This window comes from Peromyscus californicus, unplaced genomic scaffold (genome assembly GCF_007827085.1).
Source record: "Peromyscus californicus insignis strain IS unplaced genomic scaffold, ASM782708v3 Scaffold_13__1_contigs__length_99412109, whole genome shotgun sequence".
Classification (NCBI taxonomy): Eukaryota; Metazoa; Chordata; class Mammalia; order Rodentia; family Cricetidae; genus Peromyscus; species Peromyscus californicus.
Genome location: NW_026294424.1, coordinates 26765973 through 26780257, shown reverse-complemented (window position 1 = coordinate 26780257; position 14285 = coordinate 26765973). Strand labels below are relative to the sequence as shown.

At 45.4% G+C, this 14285-nt stretch overlaps 1 long non-coding RNA gene across 1 annotated transcript; it reads left to right on the top strand.

Annotated features, from left to right (window-relative positions):
• The first annotated feature begins 1862 nt into the window (after positions 1–1862).
• Positions 1863–3259, top strand: LOC128108852 (uncharacterized). Its single transcript, XR_008217606.1, has 2 exons — positions 1863–2064; positions 3007–3259. It is a non-coding gene; the product is annotated as an uncharacterized LOC128108852 (long non-coding RNA).
• Positions 3260–14285: the final 11026 nt, after the last annotated feature.

Below are 14285 nucleotides of genomic sequence, written 5' to 3'. Positions count from 1 at the left end.
GCTGGGATTAAAGGTGTGCACCATGACTGCCTGGCTGGAGTTACATATTTAAAGTGTGTAAAGGTTAGGCAGCCAGGAACCAGTCCTACCACCTTGGCAGTAGAAAATATTGACCACGGGCCGAGAATTCCCATGGGGGCAGTTTTCATCGTTGACTCTGCTCCGGCTTCATTGGTGATCAGTTCACTGCTGATTCTTACGTTTGGGCTGGTTGGTGCCCCAGTCAAATTGTTGCGTGTTTTTGGAAACAGGGTCTCACTACACAGCCCTGGTTGGCCTCAAACTCCCTGATAGCGGTCTGCCTCTGTTTCCCCAGTGCTGGTATTAGAGGTGTGGACCACCACGCCAGGTCCTATTTCCAAGCCAAATATTTGTTTGGGGTATCAGGTAATTAGAGGGGAGGGAGGGAGGAGGGAACAAAGGCCATTATGTCCTTGAATTTTATCTCCAAGCAGTTAAACCCTTTTGTAGTCACCGGAGAGCAGATTATGAAGGCAAAGAAAAATAAATAATTGGGTCATCTTCACTGGGATCCATGTGAATTCTTTTGGGACAAGATTTAATGACTTCATAAATTGCCTGCTTGTTGTGTTATACGTCGAGATCCTTTGTGCCTCATTAAACCCCCAATGCCATGTGAAACTGAGTCCTCCTTTGCCAGCCTGACTGCATCTTGTCTTTGGGGTTGTGTCTTGGGCAACAGGCACCAGGCACATCTGGTTCAGTGTTCGGCAGGTGCCAGGTCTCTAGAGCAGTGACATCGGCTGCTCAGATAATTTTGATAGTCCATGCTCTAGATTAACTATACGACCTAATTGATCAGTTAATAAAAATTACCCCGTCGGAAAAAGAGCTTGGCTTCTGAGATTTGAGACAGTCCATTTTACTCTCTGTATAAGACACCTAATTTAATCCCAAACCACGCAAATATATTGTCTTAGGATGAGCCAATCTTTTCTGATGGAGTAATAGAGAATGAATCATAGCAGACAGATGGCTTTCTTTTAATACTAAATAATGGATTAAGTGTTAGGTCCCAGAGGAACTCAGGACAAATGACTAACTGTGGTACCTATTAACATATCAAAGTGGACTCTGGCCACCCGGATCTCTCAGCGTTACAAATACCTGTTAGAGTCCTGGCTCCCCTTGGCACTGCTCACCTCTGCCCCCTATCCTAAACCTCTCCAGCCCGAGCTTCCCTTCCCTTCCCCCAGCTTCTGATCCCTATATAACCCAGCCACGTGGCCACGCAGTCTCTGGATCCCTTTCTCCTCTCTTGGTCTGCTTGCTCTCTCTCCTTTTCTTTCCCTCACCTCCTCCTCTCTCTCTCTCCTCTCATGGCCTGATCTATTCTGCTGGCCATGTTCAGTCTGGACTCTTCCAGACGCCTCTGACTGTCCTCTCCCTCATACCTACAGTAAAAACTCCCTCCTCAACCATACCCAAGAGCAGTCACGTCCTCATCTCCATTCAATAAGGAATTCCCCCCTTTCCATAGCTGTCATTTACAAAACACCCAGGTAATAAGATGCTTGTTTTCCTCAGAGCCTCACAGGACAGCACTGCTCAATGGATCCACTACCTACCCCCGCCCAACAAGCTATAACCCATCCCTGACCATAAAGGCACAGAAATTGACAGTACCCATCTGGGAAGCTCTATAGCAATTCAACCATGTGATTATTTTTTCTAGCACTTTCTTTTCATTTCATTCAGCAGAAGTTGATAGTTCCTGTTGGATCGGAAGTGAAAGAAGCTGCTGCCCTTGGCTGAGCTGGTTTGAGCCGGTTTGAGCCGGCCGCTGTGGTGACAGTCACAGCGTCCTGTCTTCTGGTCTGGCTGTTGTAGCAGATGTTTGGAGCAGTAGCTGGTGATGTTGTGCTTGGTTGCTCTGCTTCTAGGTGTCAGGACACACAGAGCTGCTCGGCCGGACTTCCCTCTGCCCCAGTGTCCTCCCCTGCGTTTAGAAGGGATCTAAGAAGTATCTTCCTTCTCCTGCGTTTCCACATTCCTGTCTCCCATCCCAGGCCATGCTGTGCTATTATCACTCTTGCATCAGAGGTGAGTCAGGTTAGTCGAGATATGATAGGAGGTCACCTTCCTGCTTCCTACTAAGGTGGAGTACTAACCCAGACACCTTCCTGACCTCTTGGACAAGGCCCTTGGTCCTCAGGTCCTCCTCCATCCTGACAAGCACTCAGGAGTGCCTTTCACTCCTCCAGGGCTCCTCTAGCCAGAGGCATAGATCTAAATAATTGATTGGTTTAGAGTCCTTTTGTTTAAAGACATTTGTCCATTTGGGGGTAGTATTTACAAAATTTCAAGCCTGGGCCAGACACGATAACAAATGCCTTTAATCCTAGCTCTCTGGAGATTGAGTGGAACTGATCTCCAAGCATTTGAGGCCAGCCTGGACTGCATAATGAAGTCAAGGTCAACCTGGGATATAGCATGAAAACCTATCTCAAAACAAAAATTCAAGGCCATAATCTACAAATGCTGGCTTTCTCTCTCTCTCTTTCCTCGAATGGAAAGAATTGGCACTTGGGGACATTACTGGCCTCGTGTGTCTGAGGCCCCAGGTCTGATCTCCAGGACCACAAAACAAGCAGCAATACCCCGTCTTTGCTTTACCTTTTACCGTAATTGGCAGGAACAGTCCCTGCTGTTTTCAGCTTAACGATACTTAGAGGTAGTGTGTAGCTCGGCCTCAGAATACTCGCCTAGCACGCACAAAGAAAGCCCTTGCCTGTCATCCCAGCATCTGGGAAGGCAGAGGCAGGAGGATCAGGAATTTAAGGCCGGCCTGGGCTACATGTGACCCCATCTCAAGTGAAAATAAACAGATAAAGTCCATTTCTCTTTCTCTTGAATCGGGGAAGACCCTGTGACTGCTCTGACCAATGGAAGGGCGGAAGCTCCTTCAGACCTTTCTGCTGGCTGGCATCTTCCTCTCCTGTCTCTTGGAATACTCACCTTTGGCCGCTTCCTCTCCAAATTCAGCTTGCCTGTGGAAAAGCCCAGACTACATAAAGACGTCAAACCCGAGTACCTCTGCGCCCTTGACTCCCATTCAGCATGGACTGCCGTGGCTCAGCCAGCCTTCTGTGATGTCTGACTCAGTGGAGCCTTCTGTCAACTACAGTCCCAGGCAGCATATAACTGATGTCGCATTACATGTGCCAAGCAAGGGCCTCTGGTTGATCTCAGGAAGCCCACGGAGCCATGAGAAGGAATAAAGTATTGTTTTACATGACTATTCTGGGATGGCTTTTTACATGATCATAGACAGTCTGTACAAAGAAGCCCGTGAGTGGGCTTGGAAGAGCACTTGCCACTTTGAGAGAAGCAGAGTTCTGTTCCCAGCATCCATAGCAGGCAGGTCAGGACTGCTTGTAACTCCAGCTCCAGGGGACCTGATGCCCTCGTCTAGCCTCCTCAGGTACCTGCACACAGGTGGCATTCACACATACAGACAGACATACACACACACACACACACACACACACACACACACACACACACACACACACAGACACACACACACACACACACATACACACACACACACACACAGACACACACACACACACACACACACACACACACACACACACACACACACACACGCTGAACAAATAGCCAGTCATGCTGGTGCACACCTTTAATTCTAGCACCTGGGAGTTGTCAGGTCCCAAAGAGAGCCAGGGCAAATGGCTAACTGTGGTGTCTCTTAGCACACCAAAGCACGTGTGTCCCTGTGGCTCCTCTCAGTGCTTCTCACCCTGCCCCCTACCCTAAACCTCCCCAGTCAGGGGCTTCCCTGCTGTCCCCCCAGCTTCTCTTTCCTGTGTAACCCTGCCATTTCGGCCACATGGTCTCTCGGTTATTCTCTTCTTTTTGTCCTCTACTCTTGACTTCCGGCCCCGTCTCTGGCCCCTCTCTCTCCTCTTCCTCTCTCGCTCCTCCCCACAAACCTCTCATGGACTCATCTTTCCTGCTGGCCATGTTCAATTCACTACTGTCTCTCTTCGCTCTGGACTCTTCCAGATGTCTCTGGCTGAATTCTCTCTCACATCTACAGTGAAAACCTTCTCCTCAACCACACCTAGGAGCGGTCATGTCCTCACTTTCACTCATCTGGTCCTGAAACCAGGACAGGTATATCTGAGCCTCTTCCAAGGGACTCTGAACCACAGATTTGACTCTGCTAAGGCATGTGCGGCTCATTCGTTTCTGCCACCCACCAAGTCTGACTCCAGATCCTAGGGTCTGTCTCTTTGGCCATTTCTTCCCTCCACCTGCTCTAACTAGTCATCTCTCCTGCTCTATCTCTGGGTAAGTGTCTCTCTGGCTCCTGGAGCCTGGCACACCCTCCTGGGGCACCTGTCACCTGGGCATCTCTCCTCCTCTCTGGTCTGCTATGCCCTCCACATGGCATCTCTCTGCTGAGACACTTCACTCCTCCCCCTCTATTGGAACCCTCCTTTTCCCAGAAGCCTCTCTCAGTCACCTCTTCAGCTGTTTTCTCCTCTACCTGCATTAGCCACTGGTTTCTCCTCCTCTACTGGGTGAGTGTCACCCCGGAACTGCCTGCTCTACTACAAAAGCCACACTGGTGTACCAGAAGCTCCTTTGGCCCTACTGGGCACCTGTCGTGTGTAAAGGGATGGCTGTACTCTGTGATTTGGGACATTTCTCTTAGACAAGTCTCTCAGTCTCTTGGGATGTCCCAAATTGAAATTCACCCCTTCTCTCCCACCCTCCCTGCCTTTCCGCGTGTTCTCAGCTCCCTCCTGGAGTTTCCTCACCTCCCCAGGCAGCAGCCTGTGAAGTCCCACAGCTTCCTTACCCCTCCCAGGCCTCTTTGATACTGGAACCCTCCCTCAGGCAGAGCTCTTGTCTGTGGCCCGGTCCCTTTGTCTCTCAGCTCCCTCCTGGAAGTCCCACTGCTTCCTCACGCCCTCCTGGGCCTTAGGTGACCCCTTCTGGCTTCCTCCTCAGACCGGAGACTTAATTAAAGCCTTGCTGTCTTACTGCAAATGGCCTGGCTTCCGTACAGCTCAACCAAACTCTCTCATATGTTACAACTTCTGCCACTGCACACACGAATGATTCCAAAATCTCTTACGTCTGAACTTTCTCTGCTCTGAACTTCCAAAAGTCTCTAATCTCCAAGGTTTTTCTACTTTCCACTCTTAAAAATCTTTTATCTTCACTATTTCTTTGACTCTAATCTTGAAGGAAACAAAAATCTCTTAAGACTATGTAGTAATAGTTAATATTCTGGTCCACCCCTTAAAATCCCACCCCTCGGCCCTGCATCCTGATGTAAAAGCCTCCTTCTAAGGAAAAACCCCTCCCCTTCCTCTCTCTCTTCTGCTTTTCCTCCCACGAGGTGCGCACCCTCTCTCTCTCTCTCTCTCTCTCTCTCTCTCTCTCTCTCTCTCTCTCTCTCTTTTACCTCTGTCTCTCTCTTCATCTCTCTATTATAATGAACTCTCCATGTGGATGCAGCATCTGGGTTGTGATTACTGGCCACCACCACCGCACCAGACCCACATAGTGTGCGGCTGCCCAGCCCGCCACTGCATCTACCCAGCATGTGTTCCTGCACCAGAGGGACACCCTTGGGGCTTCCCCGTGCAATAATCCATAACAGTAATCTGTCTCAGGATTTGTAAATTCATTCAGAATAGCTAAAAATCTGTGACAAAAATTTAGCTTAAACCAGGCGGTGGTGGCGCACACCTTTAATGCCAGCACTCGGGAGGCAGAGGCAGGTGGATCTCTGTGAGTTCTAGGCCAGCCTGGTCTACAGAAGGAGTTCCAGGATAGCCAGAGCTGTTACACAGGGAAACCCTGTCTCAACAAAACAAAACAAAACAACAACAACAAGTTAGCTTAAAACTCATAACAAAAGGCTTATAGTTAAAATCTATATATAGGTAATTTCAATCTGTTACATATCATACTATATACATGCATATACTACTTGAATTCAGCTCTTTTAAAAAAAAATAGATCTACTTACTGCACATGTAACTTGGATTCAGTTCTTATTTAGAAAAAATAGATGTTTTTAAATAGCAACCATGTGGTTCACCTCCATCTCAGCTAATGACTTCATCAGGACGGAAGCAACCCTGTGGCTGGCAGGCATCTTTACTAAGGTGAAAAGTGTATGCCACGTAGCTTCACCCCATCTTGATTAAGACAGCCACGTGGGATAAACCAACAAAGGCAGCACCCACCAAACTTCTTAGTCTTACTGAGTCCTCTGCTTCTCATCGTGTCTATTTTTTAGACTAGGGAGGCAACAGCAGGTCTCCCAAAGTACTTGGATTAGGATGGAGTTTTGTATGATAAATTCCTGAGGTTGTGAAGGTGTACTCAGGTAAACAGAAACTGACTTAGAGGTGTATGTCTAACTACTTCAGTCTTTGCTAACTGTGTTCAACACCAGGCTTCTAGAAAATTTAAATAAAGAAAATATATATTTGATAAATAAAATATGCTTAATAAATAAAGGTTTAAAAATTTGTAAGGTTATAAAAGTATACTCTGTTTAACAAAAACTGACTTAGAGATGTATGTCTAACTATTTATGATTTTGCTAACTGTATTCAACACCAGGCTTCTAAGAAATTAAATAAAAACAATATATATTTAATAAATAATGCATATTTAATAAATAAGGTTTGTAAATTTCTAAGGTCTGCTCAGATTAACAGTAACTGACTTAAAGATAAATGTCTAGCCACTTGGTCCTTGAAAACTTTGATAAGCTTTAACTATTTGGATAAACTGAATCATACAAAAAACCTGAGATAGTCTATAATGGTGCACTATGAAAGGACCAGGGAACTGAGGTTGCCAGTCTCTCTGTGGGCTGTATTTATGGTTTAGTATTTTATTTTGATGCTAAAGAATCTTTAATTAAATTTTCAACTCAAATTTTTAAAGCTCAAACTCAACAGGAATAAAATTGTGAAATCATAATCTTACAGAAGCTGCTAACATGTGAACTGTTGAAGGTAATGAAGACATGCAAGTTAATGCTCAGTCACTTTATAAAATGACCAAATTCTTTAATACGTGCAGGAACTGTGTTTGTAGTCGAGCTAAGTACAAATGTAGTTCATTTACAGGGACAAGCTTTATTGAGCCTCCTGTATGTGTTTTCAAGGTTGAGCATAAAGCAAGTAACTAAAAACAAGTAAAGTTTGTTTAAAATCAGGTATACTTAATAGATGGTCCTCAAGTTCCTCAGGGATCTGTTGACTATGGCATTTAAAATGTTTAATTTAAGGACTGGAGAGATGGCTCAGAGGTTAAGAGCACTGGCTGTTCTTCCAGAGGTCCTGGGTTCAATTCCCAGCACCCACATGGTGGCTCACAACCACTTGTAATGAGATCTGGTGCCCTCTTCTGACCTGCAAGAATACATGAAGACAGACATAGATGTAACTGTCTTTTTAAATAAGAAACACAGCCGATTCAGAGATGAAAGCCAAGAGGTCAGAGCAATAGCTAAGAGCTGAGATTAAAAGCCTTACCCTTCACTGCCGCTGCTGTCCTACCTCTCCGCAAGAGACCTACTTCCTGTGTGTTTGTGCTTTTTATTGACTTTCTTTTTTTTTGGTTTTTCGAGACAGGGTTTCTCTGTGTAGCTTTGCACCTTTCCTGGAACTCACTTGGTAGCCCAGGCTGGCCTCGAACTCACAGAGATCCGCCTGGCTCTGCCTCCCGAGTGCTGGGATTAAAGGCATGCGCCACCACCGCCCGGCTTTTTATTGACTTTCTATTCTGCCTTTTTATTGGTTGTAAACCTAACCACATGACCTCCTCATCACTGCCAGTCTGTACAGACTTCCAGGTCTTCTATGGTTGGTATTGAGATTAAAGGCGTGTGTCTCCATGCTGGCTGTATCCTTGAGCACACAGAGATCTGCCTAGCTCTGCCTCCCAAGAGCTGGGATTAAAGGCGTGCACCACCACCATCCAGTTTCTGCTGTGGCTTGCTATTAGCTCTGACCCCCAGGCAACTTTATTTTTTTATTTTTTTATTTTATTTTATTTTATTTTATTTTTGGTTTTTCGAGACAGGGTTTCTCTGTGTAGCTTTGCACCTTTCCTGGAACTCACTTGGTAGCCCAGGCTGGCCTCGAACTCACAGAGATCCGCCTGGCTCTGCCTCCCGAGTGCTGGGATTAAAGGCGTGCGCCACCACCGCCCGGCTGGCAACTTTATTTATTAACATACAAATAAAATCACATTTCAGTACAATTAAAATATCACCATAGACAGAACGCTGTATACATAACAAATAAATAAATCTTTAAAATGTTTAATTTAAAAAAGCTTCCTGTTATAGACAGAAATGCCGGCTCCTAGCAGCATCTCTAAGATCTCTGAAGAAGGTGATGGGACATAGACAACTCCACCTGGATTGTGGTGACACTAACCACTGGGTAAAACTGCCCCATGCCTCAGCTGCCACCAGGACCCTGCCCAAACCATGGGCACTGTTGGGTTGATTGCCTACTTTGCCCTGCCACAGGAGGTCAGTTTTCCCAAGTTCCTCATCCACAGGAAAGTTTCTCAGACCTTCTGGGTCTGGAAGTCAGAGGCCAATGCTGCCCTGTGCAGCAGCTAAAGATGTAATGCTGTCCTGTGTGACAGTGGAAACCAACCTCTGCCCCCAATGAAACCGTCTAAGAACCTAGGGTAACAGTCCAAGTAGCAGCAAGTGTCTGTCATGTTATGTGACAATCGGTCACATGGGTTATACTTCATACTATAACTTCTCGGCTCTCTGATGGTGCTGATGGCTAACTGTAGCTTTGTCAGCACGGCTAAGGTCGGCACCCAGCCCCTCCACCGGGCACTGCAGCTGCCTGGTCAGTTCATTTCATATGTAAAATCAGGCCTCCTGTCTCTGGAGCTACTAGGTCTCCTGCTGAGAAAGGCAGACACAGCACAGGTTACCTTGCTGACTGACTTCACACTGAAAGACACAAACTCACAAAATTGATTTCAATGTAACTTTTTACTATTCCTTTATTTAAAGGAAATGGCCTTGCAGTGACAGCTCTCTGTAATCAACCATCTGTGTCTCATGGTAAATGATTAGATAGAAAAAGAAAAGCTACGTGATATATATTTTGAATCCCTGGCAGTGGGTTTCAGCATGGTTGTGTAGTGAGCCAAATCGAGCTGAATGAAAAGGTGAAGAACCAGGTTTAATCTGAGCAAAGTACTCCAGGTGATCTTGGGGGAAGGGAGGAGGAGAAATCACATGGCAGGTCTATGGACCAGAGCTTAAATACCCTGTAGGCGTGGTCTTGAGCAGCTCCGGGAGAGGAGCTGCCACTTGGTGGCTTTCTGAAAGGGGCAGGGTTTGGAGAGGGAGGGGTGTGTGTGGGGGCATGGGTGAGGGGGCTGAGGCAGAGTTTCCAAAGAAACAGCTTGAAGTTACTGTTGTAAGGCCTAGGTCAGCTTGGCTACACTGTTGCCATGACAAGCTCAACAGAAACCAGAGAGTAGGCCTAAGTTTGGGTTTACTGTAAGTCAACACCCAGTTCCAGGAAAACCACAAACTGCCAATACCCAGGGACAAGCCAATCAGCATCCAGAGGGAAAATACCTAACATTCCAACCTAAAGGGAAGGTGGCTGACACTCCAAACATTTCTGACTATTATAGATAAGATAGTTAAACAAATGTCAGCCAATCAGGGTCCTGAACCCTGGAAAATCCCCTCACCCCAACCTCTGCTATGATAAAACACCTACCCCGGACCAGGCTCAGGTCTCTCTGCTCTCACTGCTGCATCTGACAGACTGAGAGCCCAAGCTCGAGCTTGAATAAAGACTCTTTGTATTTGTATATGGATTAAGTCTCCATGGTTGTCTTTGAGGGGTCTCTGAGATCTGGGCATAACACTGCAAGTTGTGAAGGTTTAAGAAAGTAATTTAGGGGGCTGGAGAGATGGCTCAGAGGTTAAGAGCACTGACTGCTCTTCCAGAGGTCCTGAGTTCAATTCCCAGCAACCACAAGGTGGCTCACAACCATCTACAATGAGATCTGGTGCCCTCTTCTGACCCGCAGTCATACATGCTGTATACTAAATAAATAAATCTTAAAAAAAAAAAAAAAAAGAAAGTAATTTAGGATATGTAAATGCAAGTTGTGAAGTCTGAGTATGTGAAAGTTTAAGTAAGTAATGAGGGTCTAAAAAGTGATTTAAGGTATGTAAATAAAAAGGTGAATTAAGATACCAAGTGAGGGGAATAAGGGCACTGAATTCTTGATACTGCTTCCTGCTGTGTGGGAGACTGTGGGAGTCTAGCTCTGACCTGCTCCCACCTTTTGAAGGATTCTTAGGTGGAGGAGAGAGGGATAAAAAAATATTAGGTAGATAGACCTAGATGACAAGAAGAAAGACAGAAACACAGGCTACCTTCAGGAGGTCCTGGGTCAATACCCAACAGCCTCGAAGTTTATTCAAAAGGGCTTTTTATAATATGCCAAGGAGAGAGGCAAAAGATCTCCCTGTTGCAAGATCAAAGCACACCATATAGCCAAGTGCAGATCCTTCCAAATACCTGGTAAACATGCCTGTGGTCAAATCATCCCCTTATGCAGCCCTGCTCATATTCTCAGATACTGAGTAATTTGAGCCTCTACAAGTTCCTCCTTCTTAACATTTTAAAGGGCCCCTTAGACCCTCAGATAGATTGTGTCTGTCTTAGGCCATCCTTTTTCACTAATTAGTCTTACTCATCGTGGAGATACACTTTCTGTCAAGTGTGCTCTGTCTTAGGTTGGCAGCTAGCAAGAAGGACTTACCTGTCTCTGATGACCTGCCTCTGGCAGGGGGAAGTACAGAGCTTAACTCTATGCTGCTCTGACTCAGGTCCCTAACTGAGGTCCCTACTAAGAACTTGCAAGTAGCTGGAATAACTACAGCAATCCCTAAGTAAAGGAGTAGAGGATGACCAAGATAGAATGTCCTTTTTGAATGGGTCTAAGATGTCTATGGCAGCCTCAGCTGCACCACGCCCTTTTTTAAATCAATAAACTCTTGATGCAACTGCATCAAACCTAAAGACCCACTTAGCTTCACCAAACCATGGTTCATTAATATCAACAGGTTAACATAATTCTAGCATGAATATTACTATATACAATTATAATTCTTACAAACTTACATCCAAAAGCCAACTCTCAATAGGACTATTTACACTTTACAAACTTTAGTAAACATTCAAAAGTGATCTCTTAACAGAACTATTTACATTTTCTTCTAACAAGACAGAGGGTACATGAATCATGAGTCACAATAGTTAAAATTGTAGGTGAAATCAAAATTGTCTCATTTCTGAGGTTTGCAAAAGTTCAAAAAGTCACCAGCTGGTAGTGGCACTTGGGAGGTAGAGGCAGGTGGTAGAGACAAATTCTGTGAGTTTGAGGTCAGCCTGGTCTACAGAGTGAGTTTCAGGACAAGCTCCAAAGCTACACAGAGAAACCCTGTCTCAAAAAAAACAAAAACAAAAACAAAAAAAAAAAAAAAAAAAACCAAAAACAGTTCAAAAAATCAGTTCTAATAACAGTCTTAAAGTTCCATTGACAACCCAAGATCAGGGCCTGGCTCATCAGCCACCCTAAAGTCCCTTTTAGCAGTTCAAGTCATAATGACTCTTAGGCAAAGAGTTCCAAATATGAAGAGTCCCATTACTCAAATTTGTTGCAGCTCCCCTGAATGCAACAACTCAACTCAGATCAAACAAGTGTCTCTGAAGCCTCATTCTCAGCCACAGAGGCACTTTCAGTTAGCTTTCCCCTAGGAGAGCTGCCCTAGGGTTAAGGTGGAATTACTGCACTGAGATGCTGTAAAACTCTTTGAAAAGCTTTCTGCTCAGCTAATAAGAATCAGGAACTATGTCTCAAAGGAACCATGCATTGGTTTACCACTAGCAACCAGAAGCAGTGTGGCTCTGGGCTCCATTTCCTTTTAGCTTTCACAGTCTCAACATTATCCTGGCATCTGGCTGTTCAGTTATGGGAAACATTTGAAACCCTTGCACCTCCTCCCCTCTGCTAGCTGCTTCTCTAATACTGGCTTGAAGGGGAGATGCAGGACTAGCAGCAAGAGTTTGCCATGCTCCAGGAGGCTTTTGCGACAGAGCACTTATGGGCAACTTTTCCATTCTGATAGATAACCCTTCAGGTGAGTCTAATTCTGCCACTACAGAAGGAAGATGAGTACCCTTCTGAGAAGGAGAGACCTGAAGAGCCTCCAATTTTTGAGAAAGAGAAATTACTAAGTCTCTCAAGCCCTTCAGTTCCTTCCTTGACTCACCCCGAGACTTCTGTCCCTTAACCTTGGCTTCATGGCCAAGAGGGGACTAACCCTGATTAAATGATTTTGTAAAAGGGTCCCCACCTAGTGGCAGCTCTGGTGGAGTGGAAGATTTTGTTTCTCCCGTGTCTGCCTCAGGGACAATTCTCCCCTGTTGCTTAGGACTCAGATCCAAACTGTCCTGAATTAGTGCCCACAGGCCAAAAGCTTCCAAAGGGATCTTTCTGGCCCATGCTCCAATGTTGCATTTTGACTCTGATTCTCCCCCATGAGTCTGTGTCCAGAGTCCCATAGTTGGAAAACAGAGGACACAGCTCTTCTAAAAACTCTAAGAACATCTGTACTTGTTGCTGCTTTACCTTAACTCCCCTAGTTTTCAATCTTTCTACAAGTGAATATACAAACATCTGCCTACTATTTCCCTGCCCCATATCGGCTTTTCTTTTGCAGACTGCTAAGTCCACAATGGCTACTCATTCCTGGACACTATTTTCTCTGTGCCAGGTATGGCATTAGGGAAATTCTACTCTTACCCTAAGTTTCTTCTTACCAATATCCCTATACCTAAACTCTATATTTTTATCTAATTTAGTAGATAGAAATTGAGAGAGAAAGAGAAAAACCTAGACAGAGAGAGATACTAGATATAGCCTAACTTTTACTACTTGCTTCAGCTTAATTTTTAGCTGATCTGCTTTATCAATATACAGTTTTACTTCCAAAGAACAGAATACCACTGCCTAATCCTTAATTCATAACCAGACATGTCCAAGTGTTTCCACAGTGCCCCCTACTCTTTCTTATTTCCTCTGCATCCAAGTCCCAAGTTCTGTACCATCTGTGGAAGACCAGCTCCCACCTTTTCAAGGGTTCTTATGAGGAGGAGAGAGGGATAAGAAAATATTAGGTAGAAAGATAGCGAAGAGGAGAAAGACAGAAAACAGGATAGCTTCGGGAGGACCTGGGTCAATACCCAATGGCCTTTTTTGTTTATGAAAAAGGTTTTTTTTTTTATAACAATGCCAAAGGGCAAGGCAAAAGACCTCCCCCTTACTAGATCAAAGCACACTACACAGTCAAGTGTAGACCCTTCCAAACACCTGGCAATCACATCTGTGGTCAAATCATCCCCTTATGTAGCTCTACTGGGTAAAGCAAGCTCAGATTCTTGGACCCTGAGTTATTTGGGCCTCCATACCACAGGCACATGCTGTCCGGCCACAGGTAAATGCAACCTGGTGACGTCTGAGAGGGAGGAAGAGGATGGTATTGAGAAGGTAGCACAAGACTTTTCATAGCAGAGTCTAGGAAACAAGCCCCTGTACACACAAGGCCATAGAGGAGTGCTAGGCTGAGACCAGAGCCTGCAGGGGCCTGCGAGGCTCTGACCTCAACCCCCTAGAGCAATGCCTGCTGCATGGTAGAGCTTTCCTGGTCCAGGGTGGTGGGGAGGCACACTGAGCCTATGCCGATGACACCACCCCAATTCCCCTGCTCCCCCACACCCAGACAGACAGCCCATGCTTGAGTCATGGACAGGAAGTGACTTTCAGCTGTCCTTAGTAAAGATGTCATAATAAAGCCGTATGACCTCTCTGTCTTTGACCTTAGCCAAGATGGTGCCTGCCTGACCACATGATGACCCTCTGGTGCCTGACCACGTGTTCTCATGGTTTTTTTCTTTCTTTCTAGACATACAGAACACATATGGGACACATAAACTCAAGCATTCAAAAGTCAGTCAGAAATACATTCATGTGGCCACATCAATCATACATTTTCATCTGCACATACAAAATAAACTTTTTTAACAGAATGATGGACAAAACTTCCCAGGAAATTGTCAGCTGACCAACTTAAACAGCCAGAGGTAAGAATTTACAGGACTGCAGGTGTAGACTGAGAGACAACGTGG